We start from the raw sequence: 10255 nt of genomic DNA, 5'->3' as shown, positions 1-10255 counted from the left end.
AAAAACAGTTTCACCTAACTAAAAGAAGTGGCTATCTGTATCTAAAGGGTGAAAAGGTCCCCCAACCCCACCCTTTACTTATCTTAAACATGGCATGTCCTTGGCAAACTTTTCAAAGAATTTAAACAAACCACCTTTTTTCTTTTTGGGAAGTTGGAACTCCATGCCACTAAATTTCCAAGAAACGAATGCCAACCTAAGGGTTAACATAGTGTGTGAATGTTCTATGTAAAAGCCAATATAGTATATCAAGTGACTTGAATGACTTTTCCTAACTTGTTTGCAACTAATAGATCATATTGAATGTTTTTATGTAAACTTTGTATTGTTGGGAAGAATTACCCAATCAGAGATTTATATTTTCATAAATGTTAAATTTAGTTAAATTTTGTTACAGAGTTGTTAAATTAGAAATCTATTGCAGTCTTCAAACAATATACAGTCTTGTGTAATCATTGTTTGTATGAATAAACTAAGTAAATAGACTACTATGTGTGTGGTTTTAATTAGTAAAGAAATTTCTGAACGGGGAATAAATTTTTAGGGCCAGGTCCTCAGCTGGTATAAATCAACAAAGTTCCAATAGAAGCTAAGCATTATTTTGAGGCCACAAGATATAAGTGATGCACAGGTTTTACACTGGCCCTCTGCATAAGGATGAATTTCATTCTGACAAATGGCAAGGACCTGAGAGGTGCTGAGTGCTTGCAGCTCCCATTGATTTCACAGAGCCCAGTACAGTACTCCTTGCACAAAAGCATTTCCATTGACTTTTATGGGAGATTCTCCTGCACAAGGAGTACTGAATGGGCCCATACTCAAACTAAATAAAAACTAAATATCTAAATTCTACTGTACAAAATGAAACAAAACAGTTGATTTGCCTATGAACCCGTAACATACCAAACACTGGATGAGCTCGCTAAGCTACTTTTTTCCTAGGATTGGTGAATACCTAGAAGCATTCTCTCAATATCTGTGACCTGCTAATTAGAAAAATACAGTGACACCAGAAAACTGAGTAAATAACAGAACTTAACCCAGCCTGGAGAACATGGATGTTTAAAAAACAACAAACAGCTATCAAGATTTTAAACTGAACCAGTTCTGCCCAGTTCAGGAGCCAACCTTGAGTTTTGGCCCACAGAAGCTTGGTAGAATGGCTGAGGCCTACAGTTTCCAGATTTGCTGCTGATTCTTCAGGAGAGAATGCAACAATTTACTTTCTCATTGGTAGCACAATTTACATCTCCAGAACAAACTATCTGTTTCTCCCAAACTGAATGGCTTGATAAGTCTGCTTAGAAGGAGTCTCTCATTTAAATTTTAAAGGGGAATTAAGCTGAAGTGTGAAGGTGGAGTCTTCTTTGGCAGACAAAGCTAAGCCTGAGGTCAGCCACAGAGGGTATGTCTACACTGCACTGTAAGCTTAGAGTTAGTAGAACTTGAGTTAGCAGACCCTGGGTTTGTTAACCTAGGGCTTGAGCATTTACACTCATTTGTAATCCTAGGTTAGGAATTTTTGAACTCTGGGTCTCAACCTGGGGCTGCAGCATCTATATTATGTGGGCATGATTCCAAACACCTATATCCCAGACTTCCTAGCACCCTCCCAAAATGTGTCTAGCCCTTTGTTGGTGCAGTGTGGAAAAACCTGACTGTCCACTAATCTTAACTTTCCAGAAGACAAAGAAAGTCAGCCCGTGGCATTGTGGGTTACTTTTAGTGGACTTCCAGAGCACAAGTCCATGGGCTGTGTCTAACCTAGGTCCCAGTGTGACTCAAGCTTGGCATTCACCCCCATGGGGGTCCTGGGACCTTGTGCTCCGAGCCCTGAGTTAGCACGATATGTGTGTAGATGGAAGGGAAATAGGTTTGAGCCTGAGTTGAATCCTGGGCTTACACTGTAGTGTAGACATATCCAAAGAGAACATTTAATACCAGTTATTTTCCTCAGCCTGTTCTCTGTGGAAGACTTCAGTAACGAAGGCAACATGAAATCAAAAGGTTATATAACAATCTCCAACGAGAAGAAATACCTTCCTACTCCTCAACACTTGCAGGTAACTTTTCCTGACCTCACATTTGTGACACTTCTCAGGGCACCCATGGCTGTGAGTCACCTTGTTACCGCTGCCTCCCTTCGCCTGAGTCATGGTTGGGTGTCAGCTCCCTAATACAACCAGCCTGTCAGCCACTCAAGCAGTCTCCTCCAGGCTACACCAGCTCTGCCCAGACCCGCCAACAGCAATTCCGGCCCCCAGGGCAAAACAATCAATGGCCCCCCTAGAAAGGGAATGCTGAGGTTTACAACACTACTTTTTATCCTACTGATAACACATTAGAACCCACTATGCATAAGTTGTGGCGTTGCTTGATCTAGTTAACTTTTTTTTTTCCAGTTATAGCACCAGTGTTAAACAAATTGTGAGCCTAAATATAAGATGCAGAATTTGTTATTTTGAATTATATATTTAAATTAAATAAATACATTATGGAATGAAATTAATTAATAGATAAACCATTTAAAGAAGCACAAAGTAAGAACACACCTAAAGTATCAAGTAGGCTAATTAAACACCTAATCGTGATTCATGTGTAATCTAAAGACAAGGAAAAAACGGATATACAAGATGTAACTGAATATGACCAACAAAGTTAAAACATACAATACAATACTTGTGCTGCTGGTGCTGTGGGACATCAACACTCAGAGCAATGAGGAGACAGCAGGTATGGTATGCCACATCTACTGGGAGATCTCTGAGGAGGCGGCCAGGGGCGAAGGCAGAGGGAAAACCTGCACCTCGTTCCCTGGCTGAGCAGTGGAGGGGGCCCCTCATCCTGCGCTCGTGATAGCGGCTCATCAGCCAGTGCTAGCAGCAGCGAAGGAGGTCGGGGGGACTAGCCCCAGCTGCCTCTCGGCAAACTTAGAGAGGCTCGATTGGGTGGCTGAACTTGCTGGATTGTGTCTGGCACAGAGCTGCAGCCCCGGGGGAGGAAATCTGGTAATGCAGAGGGAGCTTGTTCCTCTTTAAAGTATCCCTGTCCTCAGCCCTGCAGTCAGAGAGCCAGCACGGAGGAGGCAGCAAGCTCCGCAGTTCCCAGGCTGCTGTTGCTGACGCTCTACCAGACTGCCAGACCACCAGGGTGCAGCAGAACTCTGGCAAACCGTTACGGTCACAATGAGGGACGGCGCTCTGTACAGAGCAGCAGCAGCAGGAAACCAGATTTCTATTTTTTTAATCTTTATTATTATTAAAAAAATACATATCTATCTCATCCGCCTGGCCCTTTTAAATTGCCAGACCCCTGGGCAATTCACCCCTTTGCCCCACCTGTCAGTGGGCCTGACTCTGCCTTTGCCCTGCAGGTTAAATATAAATGTACACCAGCCCCCGAATCCCTTCAAAGTAGCCCTGTGGTAACCAGCCCCACATCACTGGATACCCACAGAAATCCCAGATCAAAGGAATGGTGAACCCCCATTTACCAGTTTTACCTTTAATCACCGTTCCTGTGTACACACAGTATTTAAATTCAATTATAGTAAAACAAAAGAAATTTTAAGAAAAAATAGAGCTTTAAATAGAAATGGGGGTGAGTGATGGAAACAAATGGTTACATATAAAATAAAATCATAAAATGTGAACTACGGCCTAAACTTATTAAGAGTTACCTTCCCTATCTAATAAAGTAGTTTCTCACCCCAAAAGTTCCCAGATCATTCCTGTTCACTGCCAAGTGATTTTCATGTTTGTAGTTTGATGGTTTTCCCATTGACTTTTCTGTGTTGGTGGGAAATTGAGCAATATATGAAATAATCAGCTAGCAAGAGAGGGGTGAAAACTCCCTCCTATCTGAATGGGCCATTGCCAAGACTTATGATTCCTTGGTGACCAAATTTCGTTCCAAGACCATAATGGCATAATTTTCAGTATAGTCACACTGTTCCTTAAATATTATCAAACACACATATTACAATGTTTATGAATATCAACAGGTTACAGGCTTCCAGTGAAACCTCACATGCTACCCTTTATGGATAAATACCATGAAAGTGGTGTATTAGGTGTAGTGAGTCTATCAGGACTGAGACAGGAGTAGCTTGTAATGAACAGTGAATCCTTTGCCAATTGGGACCAATGGGCCTCCCTATCACAGCACTGAAAGACATGGCAAACCAGTTTGCAGAAAATTACTCCAGCCTAGGAAAGCACAAGTTTGAAATGCCTCCAGCGTAAGACCTCTGCACGCTCATTCCCCTAGTACAGGCACAGCCTAGGGCAGTGCTTAATTTGTAATGAAAGAGGTGCCGGGGCTCAAGTAATTTTTTTACATCCATAACTGATGCAGCAAGCCCAGAGGTGCCAGGGCTATGAACTGCCAAACCTGGAGGTGCTGGGGCTCAGCCCTGGCAAGCTATGGCACAAATTAAGCACTGGCATAAGGCCCTATGCTGCCCTCCTTCCCAAGCCCCCGTGCAGAGGACATATTGGGGGACTTGCTATGGGGACTCTGGGCTGCTCCAAACTGCAGAGCAGCCTACAGGCAGCCCTCAGGAGGCTGTTGTAAATTGGCGCACCCCTGCTCTAATATACACTGTGAACTGCTTCCAAAATAACAAGGGCACAAAGCTGGCTTAAAGCACAGAATCTTAACTGTTATCTTAAATTAGATTGTAAGATCCTTGGAGTAGGGATCATGACATCTAGTGTTTGTGCAACACACAACACAAAGAGACTGCAACCCTCACTGGGGCCATTGGGCATTACCAATGCAAATAATAACTCAAGTTATTAATAGTCTGAATACAGCCTGTTCAGCAATTATTCAGGTCACGGGTTAGGAGAGTGAAAGGGCAGCATTCTGAAAGGGCCTTTCATCGATACACTTTTCTGAGTTCCTGTATCTAGAAATGCCAGCTTGATTTTTGACACACTGTTTTTCAGGTAATCAAACCAAAATGTGTGCAAGGCCCTTTGGATAGTTTTAATGAAGGATTCGTTTATCAAGTATCACTGTCAAATATTTAGACTGCAAATGTGACCCACTTTAAAGTTGTTGTAATCCACTGAGGAATGTACTCAAGATTATTGGAATAATTCTTTCTAGAGTACTGAGTGGCTGAAGAAGGAGGTAATAGGGCATAGAGCTTCTCACCTTTAGGTTACCTTTCAAATGTGGTCACTTTGATAGTCACTGAAAGTCATTCATTACCATTTGACTGCAGATTAGTGGCCATGTGAAATGAATTGAAGGTCTCAGACTAGGTGTTTCTAAATCACAATGTCCACCCTCTCAATATAGAGAACATAGAGACTAGCCCTTTGGTTATGAGCCCTCCAGGAAAAGTGTTGAACCATCTTATTAGGAACAATAGTAGGAAGCTTCCACTGCTGCAGCCATGCAATGTCTGTGCTGTAAGGAAACAGAGACCTTTACTATCCTGGACTGTCAGCTTGGCACTGAATTCACCTAAAAGCAAAGGCCTCGATCCTGAATTGCATACACGAGCTCTGCCCCAATCCCACTGTCACAACCTTCCACACACTAGTACTGATATTATTTTGGCACAGACAAAAAGTAGTAGGTCTCTGCTCAAGTGGTTTACATGCCAAGGCCTTGATCCTACAAACATTTCAGTACATGCTTCACTTTAAAGTCCTACTGACTGTAATGGACCTTCTCACATACTTAAAGTGATGTGTATATGTGAAAGTTTCCAGGACTGGGGCTTCAATGATAACAACAACTGAGGCCTCAATGATCATTCTAGGAGCATTATGGCATAGATTAAAATGCAACATCCCAGAGGATGATGATGTTTGGAGATCATTTTTGTCTATATATTTTAGGCGGGGCCAGTAGTGCCGCCTATTATTAAGGTTGCCCGACACTTCCTATTATGAGACTGTTTTCAAATGTTTGTAACTTTGCCAAACTTTAACTCTTTGAGCTGAAATATTCCATGCCAGGTGTCTGCCTCAGACTGATCTTTTTTGGAAAATTTCAGCCAAAATGGTTCAGCTGTTTCTGAGAAAGAGGTTAGGGGAAAATAACTTGTTTTGCCCATTTTAAAAAAAACAGACCTGCTGAGGAGTGGGAAGAGGAATCAATTGGGACAAGGAGCCTGTGGGGGAGATGGGGACTGGAAGCTAAGCAAGGGGGAGAAGGAAAACTGGCACTGAGAGATGGGATGAGGGAGGAGACTGGGATTAGGAGCCAGGGCAGAGACTAGGACTGGGAGCCCTGGAGAGAAATGGGAGTGGGGCCAGAAACCCAGTAGGTGGGGGGAGATTGGGATTGGCTGGGCAAGGAGACTGGGACTGAGAACCAGTGGATGGGGTAATGGGGAAGAGGGGGGAGGCAGATCTGATAAGAAGTCAGAGTGCAAAGGAGAGAACTGACACTGGGTGAGCAAAGGGATTGGGACAAGGAGCTGGGAAGGGGTCACACTAAAATTGATGGGGAGCTAGTGTGGGAAGACTGGGACAAGGAGCCATTGGGGATGGGAAACGTGGGTGGGAAGGCAGAGGTGACTGGAGGCTAGGGAGGAGGAGAGAGACAGATTGCATAAGGAGTCAGGAGAGAGAACCAGGGACTGGCTAGACAGGGAGACTGGGACTGGAAATGGGAGAAGACTGGTATGGGCAGTGCAGAGGGGCAAACCTAGGATTTGCTAGGCAACAAGACTGGGACTGAGATAAGAAGCCTGAGAAGTGGAGACTGGGCCTGGCTACATGAAGAGAATCAGACTGGGATGAGGAGCCAGGGTGGGATAGGGACAGGGACAAGTTGGAGGGGAGAGGCAAAAGAGGTCAAGCTTGGGGAGAATGGAGCAGAACAATCTGTGCCCACTAGAGGACACTCCCCTCTAGAGCCTGGAATGGAACCCAAGGTTCCGGAGTCTCACCATTCCTCTGCTGTTAGCAAATATCTGTGAATCCCAACAACAAAATATCTCATCCCCCTCAAATGCTGGTCTACAGGATGCAATCTATCCCCGCTGCTCTCAATTATTCTGTTAGGTTAAGTGGCAGAGGTTTGTGTCATGAATCTAAAGGTTCCAAACCTGCTGATGAACAGTGGGTGGGGGTGTCAATATGATGCCACATAATGGAATGTGTGTCTGGGTTTTTTTTCAGTTTGCTTTTGTAAAAACCTAGGAAATTATACACAAAACAATTATGTTAAAAGAACATAATTAAGATTGCAACGTTAAGCGCTCAAAAGTTAGGAAGTGCCAGAATAAAGTTTGCCTGAGCAACCTTAATTCTGTCTCTTTAGCCTATGTATTATGATACGTTTAATTACAGAATCACATATTATTATGTCCTCAGAACCCCAGCTTCATAAAGTGCACAAGATGGAACTGCTGTAAGGATGAATCAGGGCTGTGCAGTGAAGAAGGTTGTTGTCTGTATGACCTCTGCTACATTTATTAGAGAAGATGGACAGTGTGTACAATTTGAAGTAATGGAAACAGGAGGGTCTAGGCCCACCCAAAATTAAAGGCCCTCCAGTCAAGGCTGTATCCCCACTTTGAACTTTAGGGTACAACTGTGGGGGCCTGCATGAAGACTTCTAAGCTTAACTACCAGCTTAGATCTGGTCCGCTGCCACCATTCCCAAAAATCAATTCCCTTCCCTGGGAAGCTTTGAGAAACCTTTCACCAATTCCCTGGTGAATACAGATCCAAACCCCTTGGATCTTAAAACAAGGAGAAATTAACCATCCCCCCTCCTTTCTCCCACCAACTCCTGGTGAAATACAGATCCAACTCCCTTGGATCTAAAAACAAGGAAAAATCAATCAGGTTCTTAAAAAGAAGGCTTTTAATTAAAGAAAAAGGTAAAAATCATCTCTGTAAAATCAGTATGGAAAATAACTTTACAGGGTAATCTAACTTAAAGAGCTCAGAGGACTCCCCTCTAGTCTCAGGTTCAAAGTACAGCAAACAAAGATAAACACTCTAGTAAAAGGTACATTTACAAGTTGAGAAAGCAAAGTAAAACTAAGACGCCTTGCCTGGCTTTTTACTTACAAGTTTGAAATATGAGAGACTTGTTTAGAAAGATGGGGAGAACCTGGATTGATGTCTGGTCCCTCTCAGTCCCAAGAGCGAACAACAACTAAACAAAGAGCACAAACAAAAGCCTTTCCCCCCCCCAAGATTTGAAAGTATCTTGTCCCCTTATTGGTCCCTTGGGTCAGGTGTCAGCCTGGTTACCCGAGCTTCTTAACCCTTTACAGGTAAAAGGATTTTGGAGTCTCTGGCCAGGAGGGGTTTTTAGTACTGTACACAGGAGAGCTGTTACCCTTCCCTTTATAGTTATGACACCTCCCCTTCAAATAAGGGGAGAAACCACAAAGTCCAGGCTCCAATTGATTACAGGGTACAACAAAGGAGAAAAGAGGAATAGGAGGGAGGTCAAGGGCAGAAAATCCAGGAACCAGAAGGAAACACCTGAGCAGAGAACCCCGGATAAAACCCAGTGCTCTTCTAAAGCATCCCAGAAGTCAGTGGACACCGTCCAGAGGAACTCTGCACAGAGATGTAACTGAACAGCTGTCAGGGATGGTCTAGATAATACATACTCCTGCCTTGAGTGCAGGGGACTGGACTAGTTGACCTTTTGAGGTCCCTTCCAGTCCTACGATTCTATGAACAAGGGAACAGAAATAGGCCCCAGTCACAGAGTACCTGCCCCTCCAGATTCCTATTTTTGGTGTGATGGATGGCCATCTTGGCCAGCACCAGGAGGAGGCTGACAAGAAGGTCCCATGACTTTATGGGGCCATGGCTGGGGTGTGCCAGGATCAGGAGGTTTGGGGGGAAATGCAGCCAGAACCTCAGTAAAAGGTTCTGGAAAAGCCAGAATACAGGTGGCAACCAGATGCACCCTACATAGACGCGTGCCAGGGTGTCCCTCTCACTGCAAAAGGGACAGGTGTCAGGGAAGTCGTGAACTGCGCTGGGTACTTGCTCATGCTCACAGCTCCATGAAGGAGCTGCCAACTTATATCCCCGGTGGGCCATGGAACCAGTGTGGGGTACACACTGGCCCACTAAGGTTTCTCTCCCTCCTCAGGTGGCGCAGGTCCCGCCACCTGGTCACAGAGATTAGCTTTCAGATCCTGAGGAGGTCCTGGTAGAAGACCAACAGCTCAGAGAGGTCTCGGAGGACCTCTTGGGTGGAGATAAAAGAACTGCCAGTCGTATCAGAGCCCTCAGATGTGGCAGAGAAAAGAGTGTGCCAGCACGCTCCAGGCTGGACTATCTGCACACTGTAAAGGGGTCTCTGTAGGGCCTGAAGACAGAAGGCATGGACCTAACTGCAGATGCAGACCAGGCCCTGTCCGCACTCCCACAAGATGCATCCGACGAAGTGGGCATTCACCCATGAAAGCTTATGCTCCAATACATCTGTTAGTCTTAAAGGTGCCACAGGACTCTCTGTTGCTTTTTACAGATCCAGACTAACACGGCTACCCCTCTGATACTTCTTTGAACAGTGTGTAGTAAATGAGGCAGGGGATTGCAGGAAAAGAAACAACAGTCTCATGGTTAAATCGGTTTAATGCTGCCCTATAGAACTAGATTCTATCCCTGCCTGTGCCACAGAGTACTTATGTGTTGCCGGGCAAGTCATTTAACCCAAATTTTACACTGATGGTCACTAACTGTGTTACACTCATTTTCTGGGTACCTGACTTGAAACCTTAGGGTCTGATCAGCAGAAGTGCTGAGCACTCACAGCTGCAACTGAAATCACTGGGAGCGGTGCGTTGAACATACAAAGTGCTATATAATGTTAAGTGCTCTGAAAAATCAGGTCCTAGGCATCTCAAATTGGACATCCAAAATTAGTGGATACATCTGCCCACCCCTCCTTCAAGTCTCTCTGTGTCTCAGTTCCCCATCTGTAAAATGGGGATAATAATACACTCTGATCTCACAAGAATGTTGTGAAAATAAGTTAATTAATATTTGTGAAGAACTCAGATACTATAGTAATAAGCGCTGCAGAAAATCCCATGAGGAAATTAATAATTCTGTCTTCACAGCAGGGTGTGAATAGTGTGCAGTAAACAAGGCCTGGGACCAGCCAGTGAACAAATGAGGAGAAAACAAAATATTGAATGAAGAGAGCACCATCTATGCTGTGCACTGAATGAGGCAGGGTCCTGTGGAAAAAAATAGTATGTGATCATATAATTAAAGTTTTATCATAATGCATAGACACAGAT

This window comes from Emys orbicularis, chromosome 5, assembly GCF_028017835.1.
Source record: "Emys orbicularis isolate rEmyOrb1 chromosome 5, rEmyOrb1.hap1, whole genome shotgun sequence".
Classification (NCBI taxonomy): Eukaryota; Metazoa; Chordata; order Testudines; family Emydidae; genus Emys; species Emys orbicularis.
Note: the sequence above shows the minus strand (reverse complement) of the source record.